Source organism: Homalodisca vitripennis, unplaced genomic scaffold (assembly GCF_021130785.1).
Source record: "Homalodisca vitripennis isolate AUS2020 unplaced genomic scaffold, UT_GWSS_2.1 ScUCBcl_5106;HRSCAF=11671, whole genome shotgun sequence".
Taxonomy (NCBI): Eukaryota; Metazoa; Arthropoda; class Insecta; order Hemiptera; family Cicadellidae; genus Homalodisca; species Homalodisca vitripennis.
Window position 1 is genome coordinate 1 of NW_025781229.1, and position 9378 is coordinate 9378.

Consider the following 9378-nt stretch of genomic DNA (forward strand, 5'->3'; position numbering starts at 1 on the left):
CCACCATTTGTGTTCATTTTAATTTTTTTGGGTGTAGGGACAATTTTGGCAAACTATTTTCAAGTAGCATTTAATTTTATTGCGATTTCCGTTTGCAAGATTAAGAATATGTGTTTTCATTTGAACGTATTTTTTTAAGTTGTTTATAAAATATTAGTTTTTGTGTTAAAGTCCAAAATTAGTTATTTTTTGGACTGTAATTTTGAAAAAAATAACAAAATTATTTTTCTAAAAATTAGTTTTTTTTAATAGAGTTTTAACTCTTTCACTGCCAACGTCCTCGTTTTAAGGACGTTGTAAAAACATATACCTAAATCTGCCAACGACCTTTTAAAAACTCCGGACGCTCGGTGTAATCTACGCCTCTAAACTGCCAGCGTCCTTTTTTCATGTGTCTTTTTGGTCTTTTATTTGGTGTTTACTAGTGTTCAGAAATGAAGCACATAATACCAGTAACACATGTTAAAGTAATATTCTTATTAAACAGATGATTTACATCTAGCCTGGTATAGTTTGGCCATTTGTGCCGCTGAGTAGCGCTGAGTGCAAACATCAGCATGGAGTCACCGAGTGAGCTTTTGGTTATCGTGTTTTGTATACATTTGAAATCAGAGTAATTAATGTGGTTTTATTTGTTGTTTACGAGTGTAATGTGATAATATATTGAATATGAAGAGGTCTCGATCTCCCGTAAGTGAGGGAACCATCAGAATATTATTGAAGAAGACTATTTGAGTGACAGTTTTGTCAGTGACATTTCCAACCTCGGCCATTCTTCAGACAGCAGTTCTGATGTTGATGATACGGATGTAGACCCCGATTTCGATCCCAATGAAGCTGAAACATCATCAGGTAATCGTGGACTAGGGCTAACCCATAATTTCAGTCGGTATATTTCTGATTTCCGATTCTGATGGCAGTGACAATGACGTCCCAATTAGAAATAGGCAACATATGCAATCTAGGCCTAGGCTACCCGCTCATCCTATTGGCCTAAATGAGTCAGAAATGCCCCCTAATGAAGAAATAAACACTTCTAGTGAATCAGAGGATGAAAAGGGATGGATTGAGGTTACGGAAGCTAATGATCATTTGCATAGACCAGACCAAATTTTTTAGTTTTCATGAACTTCCAGGCCCAAAACATTGCCCTGAAAAAGACTCACCCCCATGCTCTTATTTCAAACTGTTTTTTTCACGGCTTCTCTAATTGACATAATAGTTCAGTACACTAATAAGTATGCCAGAGAATTTATTGAAGCTAACCGTGACAAGCTAAAAAGGCACAGCCGAGCCACAAGTCTGGAGATCAGTCACTCTGTCAGAAATATATGCCTTTATTTATCGTTTTGATAAATATGGGAATTAAAAACATGCCTAGTATTGAGTCCTATTGGTGGACCTCTCAAAGTCAAATCATTCCCTGGTTCTCCCGTATGTTCACCAGAAACCGCTTTCAGGCAATTTTGCAATTTTTCCACCTTGTTGACACAAGAAACCTGCCAAAACCAAATGAAAATGGATATGATCCCTGTACTAGGTTCAAACCTTTAGTCAATCACATGAATCGTGTTTCAAAAACTTCACTTCACACCTGGTCAAAACATATCAGTGGATGAGAGTATGATTGCCACAAAATCCCATTCACAACTTTTACAATACATGCCCAAGAAACACCATCGCTGGGGTGTGAAGTTGTGGGATGCTGTGCGAAGCAGCATCACACTACTGTGTTAGTTTATTTGTTTACCAGAGAGCTGAAGGTGAATACAAGAGTTTGAATAACCAGGAGAGGTTTGGGGTTTTCAGTTGTAGACACTCTTATGAAAAAAGCTAATCTTTATGAAAAAGGTTACCATCATTTATATAGATAACTTTTTTTCGTCTACTAAACTGGCAAAATTATTTATTACAAGAAAGGTACATATGTAAACAGGGTACATATGTAACAGGTACACTACGTCACAACCGAAAAGGCATTCCTGAACAAATGAAGACAAAATTTTCAGTTGGTGAAACTAAGTACATGAGGAGAAATCCTCTGATTCTACTGGGTTACCGTGAAAAAAAAGAGCCAAAAAAAGCAGGTATTACTACTATCAACCAGTGACAAAGCTGAGTCCGTAACAAAAATCCAAGAGAAGAGGTAACAAAGTACATATTTCTACAAAAGCCTTCCATTATAAGAGCATATAACTCATTTATGGGAGGAGTTGATGGTGCAGACCAGATGCTGTACCAGTACCAGGATGACCGAAAAAATATGGAAGTTCTGGAAGAAAGTAGCCCTCAACTTGTTTGGTAGAATGATGCTCAATGCATACTTACTGTATAAAGTAAACACGACAAAGCCTTTAAGCCATTTAGATTTTATAGCATCAGTTGTAGAGGAAATGGGCAGGGAGTGGATACAAGATCAGGAAAAGCAGACATGGACCCAGACTTCGGCCCTAATCCGAGAGGTTACTCCAACCAACCGAGGTGGTGGTGATGCAGATTCAAAGCAAGTTTTTTGAAAAAAATTGAAGACAATAAAGAAAAAAACTGCTGTGTGTGTAGTGCTGCCAGTATAAAGGCGGGTGGTAAGAGGAAAAAGTCTACGTACCAGTGTACAAAGTGCAAGAAGGGATTGCACACTTAAGTGCTTCCCATTTCACTCGTGCTAAATTTGCTAACATGGATTCTTTTGTAAATATGACAAGAATGATTTGTAAATAGCCTAAGAAAATATTCTAAGAACTATTTTTAAGTTGAAAAGAATAATAAAACAGTTTAGAATAGTTGAATAAGACAATAACTTGGTGAAGCAGTTGTTACAGTGTGGTTTTTCAGATTGCCTATAAATTTTGTGAGTTTGTAATAAGTCATAAAAACACTCATAAAAACTATAATTTTAAAAGATATTTACATAATTTTTTTTTTATTTGCTTAAAATAGTATTGAGCTTCAAAATAAAACACTTTAATTTATATTGAATGAAGTTTACAAAATATAATCTCAAGTCAAACTAAAAAAAAAAATTTTATATAAAAGGTAAGTACATATTTTGTTTCAAAAATATTATAAGTTCCTGAATTGTACATTTAGATATTGTATTAAATACTACATTTCTTGAGGAAAAAAACAAAGCATTATTTAGCTTTCAATGACTATAAATAGCAAAGCTATGAATTTTTATGTGAAACATTGCAAAATGTCCAAAATTGGCCTGGCAGTTTTGGGTACATGCCCATGATGAACAGCCTGGCAGGTTGGGCGCATGTAGTAACAAAATTGTCTGGCAGTAAAAGGGTTTTAAAACTATTTACTACGTGGTGCAGGTGTAAATTTGAAAATTGTTAGGTTTGAACACGGTACCTCCATTTTTGGCACACTGTATATACAATCTAATGGAAATTTAATGGATGTTCTACACATGATTAAGAGAGTTTTACTTTGGTTCTATGTTATAGCTCTAATTGTTCTCCTGATATACATTCAGTACACCTTATCTGTCTCACCCTGTATATCGCAACATTGTTAATTTGTGAAAAATTTATCCTTTATCGTTAATACAGTTAAATTTTGAAAAATAAAAAAAGAAAATGAAGTGGAACATACATATAATCCAAATGTATGTAAAGCATAAACCACTATTAATGTTCTACATTATAAAATAGCAATAATAGTTTAAATCTAGCTATAGTATGAGACATTTTTTTGCAAGCCTAGCTGTATTGGACAGTTACCACATCCCACTTCCCCCTCACCTTGCTGTATTACTACATTGTCATATCAGATGATTCTAAGTATGAGGCAAAGCGGCGACGACGTCTCGCTATGTTCCCGGCTGTTTACATCTACTTTGTTCTTCACCATTCCAGTTATACCATGTTTTTTTTTATTATAATTTTTTATTAATGTTTTGTAAATATGTGTTGATTTAAATCGTAAAGGTAAAAGATTCAGGAAGATAGATGAGAAATTAACATGAGTATTAACTATTGCTCAAATGTTGAAATTAAATCGATTTTCCATCACTAATTATTTTTCTGTTACAACTGACAACACTGCATCACAAACCAGGATTGTGTTGTACTATAGTTGGACGTGGGGAGCCTAATTAATTTAATAATCCTCAAAATCACATTTCACCCTTTGTCACACCTCCTGACTTGACATCCTCCTGAATGTAACACATCCTGTACAGTCTGTCCCATTGAATGTTTATGCCGCAAGATCGGGCAATGTTAGTTGAAATGTTGAATTTTCTATGAATAGAAATAGGAAGCTACATGTTTTAAGTAATATATATTGCTCCTTATGTTAATGGTCTAATTAGTAATGTGTTGGTATTTCAGATTGCACTCGATACAGCAGGCGATCAAGCAGCATTCAGTGGCAGCTGCGTCGCTGAGAGAGCGCATATCGGGATGGTGGCCTGGGAGCCGGCGAGACGGGGGGAGAGAGTGAGTGCCATGTTACGTCGTCTGCTGCACCGCACGCGTGCCCTGCCCCTCCTCCCCACCACCACCAGCTGGCTGCCATGCGCCGTGAACTGGAAGAGGGTTAGGTTTCGGGTCAGCCTGCTCACTCATGAACGTGACAAGAAGAGTTCTCAGATCAGACAGAAGATTGCGGAGAAAAACAGGCTGGTTGATGAGAATCAGGATAGAGGTAAACAAACCTCAGATTGTTACTGTTGAAGATTCCCCCCCCCCCCCAAATTACAGTAAGAATTTGCTTTTCAAAATGGATAGACATTTGTTTGAACTTCTTGATAAGTTAATTTGTGCTTTAATTTATTACCATAATAACTGAAGTGAAAAGTGATGCTTATAGCTTTAAGGAAGCCAGTCAACTCAAAATCATAGTGGTGCTATAATACAGTGACCTTAAAGCCAATATTCTCAAGATTTGACTTAATGAGATCCACCTGTGGTATTCCCAAAATTGCCAGACTCTGCATATCTGTCAAATTCAGATTCTGTATTTAAATATTCTTAAAATCCAAAACAAGAGTTACATGTTACAAGATTTTTACAGGAAAGGTTTGTTTAGTTAGTGGTAAATTCTGTTTAATGAGGTATCATTGTATTGTATACCTATGCAATGCGAAGTCATAAAAGAAATGAATTACTACTTTAATACGTTGTGGTGATAAATGGGTTGTATGATGAATCCATAATTATAACACTATCCTTTGATTGAGAAAATAACTTTTAAAAAGATTTAAGTGAGTCATCGCTTCTGTAAAACAATTAGCTGACAAACTGTTGTTCTTGCTTTCAGATAGAGAGTTGATGGAGAGGTATAGAGTCTTACACAAGGAGGTGGAGAGGCTGAAGGAACTCAAACGGTTGACGGTCGATGTCAGAGATAAATCTTTACTCGACCACTTCAATGCTTCAAACTCTGAGGAAGAAAACGTTATTGCCGAGTTGAACATAATTTATCCGATTAGTCAGGTGAGAAATTTATAATCTACTGTTCCACATGTGTAACAGTTATAGATATGGTTAGTTATTTCAACACAGAATTGTGTTAGATGGTCCAAGCAGCAGTTGAGTAATCTAGATATCAGTGTGTAAAACTGTAACACCATGAGTAGGTTTTAATGGATACTGGACTGAAGTTGAAGTTGAGCAAAAATAAACAAGTTATTCAGCACATTTGCCTTGAAATAATTTTTGTTTTAAAAAATCAGGTTGGTCTGCAGAACTATTAATAAAACTATTCTGATTTCCATATGAAAAAAACTTACATGCCTAATACTTAACTGCCAAGATGACTGTTTTAGTAGAGGTAGTCAGGATCAACTTCACTGTAGCACAAAAATCACGACAACTTAATTTTTGGGAACATCAGCAACATGAGTAGTCAACTAGTAAAAAATGTATAATTCATTAGATCCTATCCAAATATAAATTACCTTATTCTGTTTTCTAGATGGGTGACGACAAGTTTGCCATATGTGGAGTCCATTCTGCCCAACTCTGAGGACTTTGCCGGCCATGATGAGGTGATGATCTCAGTGGCACTAGGTTTCGTGGCTCACTTGATTCAGATGATAGCCTACTTTCTCCACATACCTCTCCGCTACCCCATTCTCCATGCTGGCTCTCGCAGCAGGGTCATAGATCACATAACGGAGAAGATACCGGACAAGGAAAGAGAGTAAGAATCTTATACTATGGTTTTGTGTTTTTGCTGCCCTATACTCCATGCTGGCTTAAGGCCAGGTGGTGGATGGAATTTCGTGATAAGAGAATTGATGTTATCAGTATACACAAGGATGTTGAGATGTTTGATATGACACACCCAACAATAGAGGGTAAGTTTAAAAATGTATTCTAATAATTGCAGACAAGGTTTTTTTATCTTTTAAACTTTTTAAATAATATATTTCTATACGTTTATTTGTTTTGTACCATCTAGAATTTAAAACATTCCAAATTATCTTGATTTATTAATATTAAGCACAACAGAAGAGGAAAATTCCTAATCTAACAGTTGTAGATTCAATATTACAAACAATTAAATTATAAACACATATAAATTGATTTATAAAATTAGTAAATGGATCAATAGTTTTTTGTTGTTAATTATAACAATACATATTGATTCTATTGGAGAAATGATAAAAATATATTGTCCTTGTATTAAAAATAACTAAAAATGAAATCAAATCCGTTATCTGAAATTTAGAAATTATTAAAGAAAAGAATCAAAATTAAATAAATACCAAAAAACATGTTTGGGAACAAGAATTAATTACTTTTAATCCAGCCTTTTACCTAGTGATATACATAATTGTACAACTAGCGTCAAACGTTACTGTTCAGATTCCCGTTGTATTCGAGAGGAAAGGAGAAGCTCCAGTTCAAACTATGGAGTGTACTTGCTCAATAAGAATATAGCCCAGTTGAGATGGTACTGCAATCTGGTCACCCAAGGACCTCAGGACCCACACTGCCCAACCTGTTGGCCTTACTCAACCTCAAGCCTGGCCACAACACGTGAGTAACCACGAAAAGCTAAATTATTTTGGGATACAAGGATTCTCGTTCGTTGGATGGATTAACAAACAGTAAGAACAACTTTTACTTGTTGGTTTTTGTTGTAATATTACAAATATTACACTAGGTGTTTTATGTGGGATATCAAATACTACAGGTATTAATTCAGGTCACCACAACAAACAAAAATCTATCAATAGAACATAAGTCTAAAAATGTTTTTTTCTATCTATCTATTTGTAGTCTATGCATTTTCAAAAATATAATTTATTTCATCAATGGTTTGTGTCAGAACGTTCTAGTTTGGCTACAATTAAAAAGACTACCTTTTGACCTTCCCAGTGATAATTACAAGTAAATCATTTTAAAGTGCTGAGCCATTTCCAAATACATTAACTAGGCTTCTTTTAATGTTACTTTTTATATATCAAATTTTTCACATAAGCATAATCTATAAAACAAAGAACTAAAATAAAATTCATAACATAGTCTTCATTATTATTTTTGTAAGTGGTGAGTTATTTTTTGTTCTCACATACTTTTAAAATAAATTGTGTACTCACAAATTAAAATAAATAATAACAATTCTAAAATTTAAAAATTATTTCACAAAACTAAACTAAACTAAGTTAAACTGATGAAGTGGCCTAAACAATGCTCCGTTGGCCAAAATTAACAAATATTGTAGACTACAACAGGAAGGATCTAGAACACTGAACATTATTTTGAAGAAAAACATTTACAATCTATTTAGTTAGCAAACAAAAAGCTAAATGTATGTTATGAGATGTACAGAAACTTTTTTAATATATAGCAAACAATGATATGTCATCTATAAATTCAGCTTTTCAGATTATTCTTTGTTAAATTTAAATTTTATAATTGTTAGTTTTAAAAACAAAATATGCTGTATTTGGGTTTTCTAATTATATTTTTTTATTTCGCGAAAGCAACATAATTTTATTGCTAAACATATTCACATTACTTTATGTCTTTTGAAGATATAAATGATTCAAACAAATCATTTTTACTCTTATTTGGAGAAAAATGAGTAACATGAACTAAATTAGTCACTTAAGGTTCAAATATTAATCAAATGTTTATTTTGGAAAATGAATGTTTAATGCAACATTGTTTGTCAACAATGCCAGTGTATGAGTACTCAAAATATATCTTCTGTTTTGAAACATTTATTGCTGGCTAATAAGTTTGCTTGTAGTCAAGTCAAATAACCTTTTAAAGGAAAAAACTAAAATCAAAAGATCACTGTTACTGATTTTATTTGTTAAAAATAAGTACTTAAATGTTTTACAAGACTGAATTTTTTATGTTGTTTAAGATAATAAGTAACTTTAGAGTAAACTGCTAAATTGGCATTGTATCAAAATAGCCTATAACAAAGCAGTTATGTTTCAAATTTTTTCATGGCTGTATTTGATTTTAAACCATTAATTGTTGTAAGTAACAATAATTTATCAGAGGACATAAATGATTTTAAGGAAATACATTTAATTTTAGTGTTTGGTAGCTGCTCAATCTGATCTATGATGTAATAAAATTTTTGACCGGAAGTCTTCACAGTTATATGATAAGATAATGCTAGTCTAGTGTTTGTTTGTCTAAGGTCAAATATTGATTGAAAATATGGGACGGATAAGGAAAGTGTTGAGATAGTATAAATGGATCAAGTGAATGAATCACAAGTTTTCTGAAGTAAAGTGCTTGACCGATGTTTTAGACTGAGAATGAATCACAATTTTTATGAAGTAAAGTGCTTGACCTTTGTTTTAGACTGAGAATGAATCACAAGTTTTTCTGAAGTAAAGTGCTTGACCTTTGTTTTAAGACTGAGAATGAATCACAAGATTTTCTGAAGTAAAGTGCTTGACCTTTGTTTTAGACTGAGACTGGAGGCCAGCAAGAGGGCGTTGTCCAGCTCAGAGTTGCAAGGAGTGGGGGTGCGGCTTGTGAGTCCGCCCAGTGCCCGCTACCCGCACCAAGTCCGCCAACTCACCGCTGAGCTACTCCTTGGACAAGGGGCTGGATCAGCTGGACCGCTGTGCCCACCACATGGACCCTCCCGAGGCTGCTCCCAGCTCAGAGGATGATGGTCAACGAGAGTTCTTGCACTCGTTGGGCCGCCCAGGGCCCCGCCCCCACCGGTTCAGACGTGGACGACCCCGCCACCAACAACGGGGCCGAGACCCTGGCTAGTTTTCATCAACAAAATGAATAGTCCTATAGTCGTGAACAGAGTTGGTAAGCGTACTGAAGAATGACAAAACAAACAGATAAGAATAAATCAGAGGAGAATGGGTCCAACAATGCATTCCAAGTACATGAGACCATAAGGCAGGTGACTTCAAGACATTCACCTGAC

At 34.8% G+C, this 9378-nt stretch overlaps 1 pseudogene; it reads left to right on the plus strand.

Annotated features, from left to right (window-relative positions):
• Positions 1-2393: 2393 nt before the first annotated feature.
• Positions 2394-9106, plus strand: LOC124373225 (annotated as a pseudogene).
• Positions 9107-9378: the final 272 nt, after the last annotated feature.